This window comes from Pituophis catenifer, unplaced genomic scaffold (assembly GCF_029215685.1).
Source record: "Pituophis catenifer annectens isolate HBS135680 unplaced genomic scaffold, rPitCat1.0.hap2 SCAF_6, whole genome shotgun sequence".
Classification (NCBI taxonomy): Eukaryota; Metazoa; Chordata; class Lepidosauria; order Squamata; family Colubridae; genus Pituophis; species Pituophis catenifer.
Genome location: NW_027256886.1, coordinates 63276611 through 63286308, shown reverse-complemented (window position 1 = coordinate 63286308; position 9698 = coordinate 63276611). Strand labels below are relative to the sequence as shown.

Sequence of the window (9698 nt, the reverse complement as noted above, 5' to 3'; positions counted from 1 at the left end):
TGCATCCACTAGATTAAGAAAATCTGTTGCCTGAGGGAACCATCCAAGCCTTAGACATGTATATTTCAGGAAGTTCAAATACCCTAGGTTTTTGGGCAAGGGTGACCATGAGCACCAACGAGCCTCCAGGTCCCTTTCCTGATAGAAGTGCTTGGTCCCATCAGATTTTTTAAAATTGGGAACTGACCTCTTGCATTTAAACACTGTGTTTATTTTCAGCAATGACTGCAAAGATTACACTTTGATGAATTCTTGGAGTGGAGAGCAAGACTACTTTCTTATAATATGGTGCTTTGTGGCTAGCCATGCCTAGCGTGGTAGCCATTTTGTAAATAGGAAAGCCTTTCATGGCAAGTGTTATTTTTACAGGACTCACAACATGCATTGAACCTTTTCAATGCTCTCCCAGACTAAAATGATGCCCAGGTCTGCACTAAGAAACCTTGGCACAATTACTATTATTTTAAAAGGCAACCACAAGTACATTTGTCTCCTTGTATGATTGCGCCTGAAATATTTGATGCCTAATTCAATACTCATGGAATGTCTGAAGGCAATGGGCAGATTGTATAATCCTAAAATAGACGAATAAGAGCTCAAGCATATTTTTCACAATAAAAGTCATCCAAGAAAGTTGAGTTCAACAGTTTCCAAATTTTAATAGACACAAGTGAGCCCATTTTAGTTTAAGACTACACTGATTCTTTCTATTGCATATCCCTTCTTAAGAATGTGCATAATTGGAGTCAACAGTTTTCCATTGTTAAAATTAAACAAGAGTACATGATAAATCTTGTTACGGAAAAGCAGCAGCAACGTTTATCTAACGGAGGAGGAGGAGGAGGAAGGAGGAGATGGGGAAATTATAAAGAGTAGCTAACATTTTATAGGTAATAAATACATTCCAAGGTGTAGTATTTCATTCTACCCCAAATTCTTCGAGATACTACTGGTCAAGTTGCTTCTCTTGTGTTAAGTAGCCTTATGACATTTGGTCAGACCAGCCTCTGGAAGACTTCCTAAGCAATCCAGGTGCCAGCTCTCTTTCACAGATGATGAGCAAGGCCAGTCTGGAAATTTATCCTGCCGCCTTGTGCAATGAAACCTCACGATTCTCCGAGGGAAGCGTGTCAGGATGTTTACAGACTTTGTGAAACTCTAGGACAGCTGTGCTCTTGTCTTCTGTTACCTTGAGAAAAGTGAAAGAGGGAGAGGTTACAGAGAATGGCATCAAATAGTCCTGGAGCACAAAAAGTGATCACACAACCACCTATCTAAATATAGCTCTAAACCTCACAGTCTAATTTGGTCGCAGAAAACCGGAGAGGCACAGCTACAGTTTCATTAAATAACCTGGCTCATCCTAGCTTACTAGAGTTGAAGCACCGTCTGCCAGAGAATGGGGAAAAAGAGAACAACCCATATTGATCAAGGCAGCAATTAGAAATTTTTCATACCATTCACTTCTCCTAGATAGGGAAAAGCTGAGTTAATAGGTTGCAATCCTGTTCCGGCATCCTTTTCAGGAAATGTAACAAAAACAAACAAATAAACCAGGAAAAGATATTTTACCAAGTCCTTTCCTACACCTATACTTGAGTAAAAAAAATTAAAGTGGAAATGTATTTGAAGTACAGGTAGTCCTCAACTTATGACCATAAAAATTCCTGTTGCTAAATGAGATGTCAGTTAAGTGAGTTTTGCCCCATTTTACAACCTTTCTTGGCACAGTTGCTAAATGAATCATAGCAGTTGTTAAGTTGCTAACTTAATACAGTTGTTAAGTAAATCTGGCTTCTCCATTGACTTTGCAAAAGATGATCAGATGACCCTGGGACACTACAACTGTCCTAAATATGAGTTAGTTGCCAAGCATTTGAATTTTGACCATGTGACCATTGACTTTGCTTGTCAGAAGGTTGCAAAGTGATCACATGACTCCGGCACACTGCAACCACAATAAATACATGCCAGTTGCCAAATGTCCAAATTTTGATGATGTGACTACAGGGATGCTGCAATGGTTATAAGTGTGAAAAGCAGACATAAGTTGTTAAGATATTTAAATTTAGGAGCTGGAACAGTAGGTTTTGCAGTGAGCCAGAACACACAGTTGTAGTTAATTGGTTGGAGAATGCTGGCTCCTGCGTGAGGCAATCTGCACTATGATTGGTTGCTGTGGGTGTGGAGGGGGAGTTTCCCTGCTTTCCCGCCTTTCTTCTGTGTGTCCTGTGATTTACCTCATGATGCTCCTGTTTGCTGTAGATATAGATGTAAAATGTATTTATATAAAACTACTTCGTTTTCAGCGTCTCTGATTTCATTTGGACACTTGCTGCACAATTCCCTGACATAAGTCATTTTTCCTCCCAGTGCCATTGTAACTTTGAACAGTCACTGGTTGTTAAGAATAATTGCAAGTCAAGGACTACCTGTACTTTAATTAAGCCAACAGAAAGAATAAAAAGAATGGGCATCTGAACTTCCAAAACCATTGAGTTAATATGGATCTTAATTTCTTTTCTTCATGAACAGCAGTAAGACTTTAACTGAAAAGTACACAAATATTTTACACAAGATCCTCAAGTATTCTTCAGTGTTAATCATGAAAAAAATAATAAACTACTTTCATTTTTCCACCCAAAAGAAACAAGGAACGAACAAACTTAGGTAATCCTATGAAGAAATAACAAGCACAGTTATTCAGCAATGCTCAACTTTTTCATAAAACTTTATCCAAGCATCCTTGTTAGCAGTTTTTATGAAGATGGCTTTTTTTTGGTGCTTTTGATACTTCTGCTGAAATAACAACTCACGTTTCCTCCTTTTCTTTGTTAAAATACAAGCCGCCCATGAATCACAGAACTGAGAGAAAGAGGGGAAAGAAAATAATTTGAAAAGGAAATGAAAAACTGTTTGCACGCTTTTTAAAAAAATCTTTAAAACTGCCTTTTTTAAAAAAATCACATGAAATGTTCCCAAAGTAGGCATCTTTGGAAAAAGAACCACTTTGAGCATACAGGAGATAGTGGAATAAAGGTGCATCCAACTACAAGATACTGTGTTTCCCCAAAAATAAGACCCTGTCTTATATTTTTTTGAACTCTGAAATAAGCACTTGGCCTCCAGGAGTCTTTGGAGGCTGGGGACAACAAAAAACGTCACTTCCTGTCCAACTGGAAGTTGGGAAATGGGCCCTTTCAGGTCTCCGGAGGGCCTACAAGGGAGTGGGGAAGGCTGTTTTTGCCCTCCCCAGATACATAGAGAGGGTCTGGACCAGGTGAGAAAGAAAAACAGGCCTACCAGGTCATCACGTGCCAGGAGTGGAGGGGGGGAGGGAGGATCGCGTGCGCATTGCCAGATATTTAGATTGGATATGGCAGTTTTATTCACCTATTGAGTCCTACCCAAGGACCTGAAATAGGCAAATATTTGATACTGTTCAAGAATATCTGCCTACCCCAGGTAGATAGGCAAGTGTTGTTCATTATTATTCACCGCTGCCAGTTCTTTAGCTGGTGTTGGCCTCCATCCACACTGAGTTATTTCCAAGAACTCAGAATATTGTAATGGATCAGTATAGTATATCTGCCAAGCCAAACAGTGTGGATTTTTGCAATTGACTGATGGAAATTTTGTCAATATGTAGATTTTCTAACAGTTTTGGTAGGTACCCAGTATGCTAATAAACACTAATGATAATGAATGATAATGATAAATCACTAGTTATAAATATTAAGAAATAAATTGTAGGAATTATTATATAAATTATTTTATAAATTTTAGGGATTATTACATAAATTATTATATATTTTTATCCTTTAAAAATATATATTTTGGTCAACTAAAGGCACCAAACAAAGCTACTACTCCTACTTCTTATTTTTCCTACAACAACCTTGTGAGGTGGGGTGGGCCGAGAGAGTGTGACTGGCTCAAAGTCATCCAGCTGGTTTTTCATGCTTAAGGGAGGCTAGAATACAGCCTCCTGGTTTCTTAGTCACTGCACCAAAATATGCCCACAATACAGTGGTGTCTAAACCAGCTGTGCACTGTGTAAAACTTACAGCTACTCAATTATCAACTTTTAGTGGTGAGCACATTCAAAACTAGAATAGAAAGGAAAGACTTTGGTTTCATAGCTTAACCAGGTTTCTGACTGCAAAGAGAAAGTAATTTTCTTCTGGTGCCCTTAACTTTCACTATTTTCAAGTACCAAAAAGTCTTGGAACACTCAGACCACAGCCTGAGACAAATATATTTTTCATAAATTTGCTGAGGTAGGGAATGGCCCAAACACTAGAACCCAGTGACATTAAAAAGCTAACTTCACTGTTTGGACCATGAGTAATTTCATTACTAACACCAGGTGTTAGTATGACACAAATCTTGGAGCACAAAAATCTACATAACATCACTGCTAAAAAGAAAACCATTTTCAAAGAGAACATTCAGCTTTCATGGCTCATTTCAACTTGAAAATAAATAGTTATGGTACTAAACAAGAGCCTAAATCAAGATCCGGAAGAGGGTGGATCTGAGATCTATCAGTAAATAGCAAGATTTTGTGGCTCACAATAAGAACAATCAAAATAACGTCTTCCTTTCTTTCAACTTTGGTTGAAACTACTGTATTAACAAACTTTTGGGAAAAAACAAGGCTGGTTTTCAAATGCTACATGTTCAGCACATGTGCTGAAAACACATTTCCTGGACAGCTTGTATTCATGAGATTTTATTCCTCGATTTTAAGAATGTGCACCAGAGGAGCCTTCACTAACATCATTTGAATCTATATTGATAAACTTTGGATTTTAGGAAATTCTTCTCTTTTATACATATACATTATAGATGCAGAAGTCTAAAAAAATTTCACCTGCAATCTAAGACACAGAAAAAATTCTGGGGCTTACAGTACATATGTAACAAAGAACACTGTGTAAAAGATACACTATAAAAATCACAAAACCTAAAAATTTCTGTGCTGGTTTTGGTGCAACTTTAATTGATTTGCAACCTTGGCAACTTTAAGATGTGTGGACTTCAATTTCCAGTCAGCAATGCAAATCTTATGACTTCTACCATCTATCTTTTGGAGTTTGTAGCGGGGAAGCTCAGCTATTGTATATCCTTGATTGGCACACTCCTATCTGGGATAGTCGTCCTCTTCTACCGAGCACACAGCATCGGAAGAGATGCAATGGAGCAGGAAGGAAGGGGACACCCGTCTAGCCAGCCAGATCAGCTGAATCAACCCTAGCAATGAATGGGGTGACAGGTTGCAGCCAGATCATCCACACATCCATGTATCTTTGGTGCAATGTTCTTTGTTTACAAATTTACTATAAGCCCCAGTAATATTGCTGTGTCTTATGCTGCAGATGAATACTTTTTAGGCTTCTGAATCCAAAGTTTAATGTATATGCCATTTCCCGCTATCTGCACAAGCATGAACAAGCACTTCTTCCATGACCACCAACAAATCAAAGCAGCCATGTGAAGCTTCAAGGGATGTGGCTGTTATAATATTTGAAGGAAGGCTGTTATAATATTTGAAGCAATATTTGATATTGCTCAGATTAACTTCTTTTGTAAAAATACGCTTAGCCAGTATTTTGCACTCTCGGTACCCCCATTCTTCTGCTAATTTGGAGCCAAGGAAGTATTCAACTTTAAGCCAAGGATTCTGCAGTGGCTAGAATCCTTCCTAAATAGAACTGTCTTGAGAAATGTGCAAAACCATTTTGGCTTTTCTGGAAGAGTTCTGACTTTGATCCCTTCAAGGGGAAAGGCCTTCAAATTAGGATACTTCCTGTGTGCTAAAAATTAAAAGTAAAATTCAAAATGTTTGCATACGTATATTTATTTGATTTATGCCCTAAGCAGAAAGTAATATATATATTCCGTCAATTATTTCCTACAACAATTCTTTCAGTAGGTTAGGCTGAGAATGATTAATCTAGAGTCATTTAGGGACCTTTAAGGCCAACTCTGGACTTCAAGTGTCTCTCTAATCCTAGTCAACATTTTAACCACTGGCTCTCTGCTGTATCTATCAATTCCCTGCAGGCAGTGTGTTGTGGGCCCTATACGCCATTTAAAACTTCCATAAATTACATTATCCTCAGATAATTTATGAAGTCAAGGGATAAATTACGGTGTATCTTTCAATATCTCTTATCTCTCATTTCTCTCAACCTTACATGAACTTCAGCATTACTATTTATATCTTCCACATAAATAACCTCAATGTCTCTGGTCCTTTAACAATAGTTGCTTAATACTAGTTCTTAACAATTGCAATTTCATCTGTCCTCATTTTATACTTTAACAGCAAAACTGTAAGCTAAATTGGAAAATAAATATATAACCCAAAGAAAGACATTGACAAATCACTTCTGTATTGTTGGCAAGAAAATTAAATGACCTGCTTATTTCAAGTCTTTAACTTAGGCAAAAATACAACTACAGCCTTAAGAAATACTTAACATTGCAGAGTAGACAAGATTCTCAGCAGTTTGTTTTCTTTCTTGCAGTAATACTGATCTTGCTTCACAGTATTAAGAAAGGGGGAAAAAACCTCACAAGGTTAAAATGAAATGAAAAACTTACATTTCTTAAAACAATTCTATTCAGATTGCTGCCTCTCCATTATTCTCAACGCCTGTGTAAACTTAGTTCATTCCACCATTGGCTAAAGCAGCGTTCCCCAACCTCTCCAGCTTGGTGGTTCGGCCTGGTGGGGGAATGGGCGTGAGTGGCAGACACATGTGCATGTGTCCATTTGTGCAGGCAGCGGGGGGGGGGGGCGCCTACCCCTTGCATAAATGGAGCTTTCCACATGAACAGAGGGTGCTTGTGATTGTGTACAAAGCTCCACTCGCACAAGCGGCAGGCACTTGCACTTGCGTGTGAAGCTCCACTCAGGCAAGCGGAGGGTGCTTGAACTGAGGGTGCTTGCGCTCGTGCATGAAAATCCAGAAACATGAGTAGAGGGTGCTTCATTTGCGTGAGTGCACAAGCTCAAGCGTCCTCCACTCGCGCAAGTGGAATTTTGCACACGAGCGCAAGCAGCCTCCGCTCACACGAGGGGAGCTTCAGACCTATCACCGCACAAGTGAAGCTTCATGCATGCCCTTGTCCATCTCTCCTGTGGCCCGGTTTGAAACAGGCTGCATCCCAGTAGTGGACTGCAGCCTGGGGGTTGGGGACCTTTAGGCTAAAGCACTAATTGCTATTTCTTCCAAAGAGCCCTGCATTCTTATTAGTGTCTGGTAGTTACAATTTACATTTTTAAATTGGGTAGCAGTAGGAATCATCACATTTCAGAATCCTACTGGTCCTTACAGATAATCAATTTGTGGGTCAGAGAATTGCAATTACCACCTCTTGCTACCCACCAAATTATTTCTTCCCAATTTATCACATGATCAGTTTCGAATAAACTACCTACTTCCCACAGATCTCTAGGTTTAGATCTCTTAAGAGTTTGAAGAGGAATCATCTTAATGCTTACATGTTGAGCATTATAATGCCAACTGCAGGTTCAAATATCCTCTACTCCAGGATTAGTGGAACTATGGCCCTTTTAAGAGTTGTGAACTTCAATTCCCAGAATTCTTGAGCCAGTCATGGTCTACTTGAAGTCAAGTGACCACAGAGCCAGCTTTGCTAACAGGAAAAGACCTTTGGTATACAAGGAATTATTCTTAAAGAATTGCTTCACATGCATCATTACAATCATCCAGTGGAGATGCTCCTTCAATTTCCTGGTCTCAATTTAGACCAGGGGCGTCAACTCAATTTCATTGATGGCCGCATCAGAGTTGTGTTTGACCTCAGGGTGTGTGTGTGGTCAGGGTGAGTGTGGCCAGCTCAAGGTTACTCATGTCGGGGGCACCTGTGGTGGCCCAAGCACTCTGCTGCAATGGCCTCCTGCAACCCTCTACCAACAAAACAGAGCTCGGGAGGACCGCTTGCTCCATTTTTGCTGGCAGAGGCACCGCAGGCTGATTCTTCACTGTTTCCAGGGTGGCCCCACGGGTCAGATCTAAGCAGCCTGTGGCCCAGATCCAGTCCCTGGGCCTTGAGTTTGACACCCCTGACTTAGACCATCAGTTGCTTGTACAATAAATTTAAAAAAATATTTTTTACAGAATTAACTCTTTCAGGGTAACAAAACAGCAAACCTTTTTTTCCCCCTTTGGTAAGTGGTTACATTCATAATAGGAAACTGGTGAAGAAGTTACCATGTGAACACAAAACACAGAGAAAAAAATTAATTTTCTTTTCCTGAAGAAAATATTGCTAATCTTTCCTTGGTTCTTTTTGAGTTCAGTACTCAGATTTAGCTCATCTCCTAATCAATATAAAATGTTTAAATCAGGAATTTAGTCTTTGGTCTTAGTAATTAAAATGCAGACATAAATTAACTGTGTTAATAATTTGCATTAGAACAAATATGACTAACTCAAGACTAGAAAACACTGTGCAGAGCTTGAGTTCTCCAAAATCCTAATTCAGGAAAAAATGACAACTATTAAAAATTAAAACAAAAAGTGAAGGGGGAGGATGATGACAGTAATTTAAAAAATGGATGAAATCCAACACCTTGAATCTGCATTCAGCTACGGCTTTAACATAATGTGGAAGTAGGCTGTGAACATGCTAATTAGATTGTATCCGATGTCTTGATAGTCCCCCCCAAAAAAGACCCATACATCACTAGCCATGCCAGAAGCATATCTCTTTCTTTCAGTTTCAAATCTTCTCCCCAGAGTCTTAATTACTGACTTCTAATTGGCTAGAGATGTAAATTGTGATTGTTTTAGCAAGCTCATTATTACATTCAAGAATCCAAGCATCACAGTCTCAAAAACAACCTAAAGAGATTGATTTCCAGAATTGGAATCCAGGCAACTGTAAAATGCTAAATTCTCTTAATGTTGAATAAACTATGAAAACTAGATCATTGTAAGAGACTTCTCTCATCCTTTTCTTTATCAGAAATAGATTACCCTTTACCCCTATTTTTCATGGCTCAAGTTAATATGCACAGTCTTCTATGGCAAAGGTCTGTAAGCATGCCAAAATTATGTCACCGGGGAAGGGTGGGGGAAGGCTGAACAGAATGTGGAAGAGGCATAGAATCTGCCTCAAAAATATCAGTCTCCTTTTTTTTATTCTTTAAAAGTAAGCTTTTATTTCTATGGTCATCCATATCCAAGACCAAAGGAATTAAGGAATCCCCCAAAATATATTGCCTGTCACATAACATAGAATCAATACAAAGCAATTACCCTAAGAACATGTCAGAACATATGTTCAAATTTCTTTCAAATTCAGGCTCTGGTCACTTTGATTAAAAAGAAACAAGATGAAGAAAAAAAGACAAAATATAGCTCTGATAAGACATTTAAAAAAGATCCTCAATAAATATCTGTTCCATTATTATTTTTTTTTACAAAAATATAAAGTATTACATCAATGAGGCTGTATTTCAAACACTGAATCTTCTGGATGAGTTTTTTTTAGGGATTAGGAATAATCCTTATGATTTTCAGTAGTTACACTGGGGTGTTTGAGAGAGTATTAAATAGCGTACCTCTAGTCTGTGCACTCCTGAAATAGAAGTATTCTCTTGAACCTTCAAAAGCAAACCAATACATGTATCTCTAAACCAATTGCTATACTACAAA

General features: G+C 38.6%; 1 protein-coding gene across 3 annotated transcripts in view; it reads right to left on the bottom strand.

Annotated features, from left to right (window-relative positions):
- Positions 1-634: 634 nt before the first annotated feature.
- Positions 635-9698, bottom strand: part of PWWP2B (PWWP domain containing 2B) — a 35170-nt gene continuing 26106 nt past the window's right edge. The window contains exons 3-4 of one of the 3 annotated variants that reach the window (XR_011600518.1): positions 2817-2865; positions 635-1189 (exon numbers count right to left, since the gene is read on the bottom strand). The gene's annotated coding sequence lies outside the window, so the exon portion shown is untranslated. Of the gene's footprint in view, positions 1190-2816; positions 2866-6520; positions 6551-9698 lie in introns of those variants that run through there. The other 2 variants (XM_070946004.1, XM_070946005.1) reach the window with 2 other exon arrangements.